Below are 1,861 nucleotides of genomic sequence, written 5' to 3'. Positions count from 1 at the left end.
ATGCAGGAGGATGATGTGCATATGGTTTGGGAAGCCTCAGATGCGATTAACAGACAAGATTGCCGGACGAAAGGGTACGTACGCCCACCTGTCCAGATGGATACAGGCATATGGTACGAAACTTGCGCGGATGCACACAACCTTTGTGTTAGGATACATGGTCAGTAAGCAGGTGCAGGCAAGGCAAGGGCGTGAATTACCCCTCCGGTTGGAAGTACGGAGTATGGAGAGACCAAGTGCGTAGATGGTTATCCATGCAGAAGCCTTTAACGAAGTATGCAAAGTGTTGAACAAGGTCCACAATGCGCAGTGAGCTGACTGGGACCTATGCGTACCAGCGATTCTATGGGCTTATAGGATCATGTGCAAGAAACTGACGGCACAGGCGCCTTTGAGGCTGGAGTATGGCGCGAACATTGTAATCCCTATAGAGCATAAAATACCTAGTTCGTGCATGGCAACACCCACGATGGTTTGCGGAACCTTGGAAGAAGGGGTAGCGTAGTTGAACGAAGCAAAATACTTGGGACCTAACGAGGAAATCCCATAGGGTGACCTTAGGCTCCAAGAACTTAGGAAAGAAAGGGTGCGATTAAGGGTGAAAAGCGCTCTGGTGGAAGTGGAAGTCAAGAAGCTTAAGGATGAGATCAAGGAAGATTTTCTCGCTAAGAAGACTAGGGTGATAAAACAGGGTGCGCACGATCACGCTGATAAATTTGGGGACTATTGCCGTGAATTGATCGGTTTGATGCCTTGGCTTGGACCACATATTACTACATGAATCAACCATTGTGCGCTACAGATGATAAAGTGTGCGACACCACCAGTAACAATAAAAGGTGGGTATTTTCCAGGAAAAGTGATGGATGACCGGATGAAACCCTATACAAGGGGCACGACCACCTGACTAGCTATGAGAAGTATAGTCTTAGAGCTCCAGGCAGTTGAAAGGAGACGCGGGAATATAAACTACTCTACCCGGGTGCTGCGTAATGTTGGAGCTGCATGCATGAGTAAGGTGTCACAGGGTCCGAGACTGTGCAAGGGGGGCTGTGCTGCCGCGCGGGTTAGCTAGAAAGTGACTGTTGGAGTCACTATTCACAATGTGATGCTTGACTTGAGACCAAATGGAGCGGGTGATAGGAATTTAAGACGTGATTTATGGGCAAGATTTGGGAAAATCTGTCGCCAAGGGAGCATTAATGAACTCGATTTAGGGGGAATGGTCGAATCCAAATTCAAAAGGCGCTATAAATTACAAAGGGCTGCCCAACAAACAACACTTGGTCATTTGCGAATTGAGCTGTTGTATACCCTGCGTATTCTGAGCAGAGCTCTGTTTGACCTGTGCAGTGCATTGATTGAGTCCCTGATTATGTGAGTGATAGATTTCTGGACGGACACGATGGCAACATCTGAGGAAATTATGGAAATTGCAGAGATGACTGTCGAAGAGGCCGCACAAGCCCTGACTGTGGGGGAGGCCCCTAAAGGCGTTGATATTGTCGCGGAAATCCCTAAATGACCGCGCACGTCGAGGCCGAAGAAAGACAAACAACTGATGGTTCTCGTATGTGTGTCCCCGCGAAACTCGTTGCGCACCATGTTAACAATGAAGGAGAAAGGGAAAGCCGTTAACTTGGCCCTGACGAGGAGGAGGAAGACCTGGAGGACCTTATCATCGAAGAAGACGAGGATGGAGGCATGGAGGAAGACACTGCACCTGTGCACCCTCCAACAAAGCTGCCTGCCTATATCCCCCCACGGAAGGGGAAGACAAAAGTGCCCAAGGATCCCGACAAGAGTAAGAGCTCTTTCCAGATCCCGCTCCTCCCGGACAACATCATTTTTGAGCGCACGC

This window comes from Pinus tabuliformis, chromosome 7 (assembly GCF_031772625.1).
Source record: "Pinus tabuliformis cultivar Carrire ecotype Pingquan chromosome 7, CPIR1, whole genome shotgun sequence".
In the NCBI taxonomy this organism is placed as follows: Eukaryota; Viridiplantae; Streptophyta; class Pinopsida; order Pinales; family Pinaceae; genus Pinus; species Pinus tabuliformis.
The sequence above is the reverse complement of the archived record's forward strand: the minus strand, read 5'-3'. Positions refer to the sequence as shown.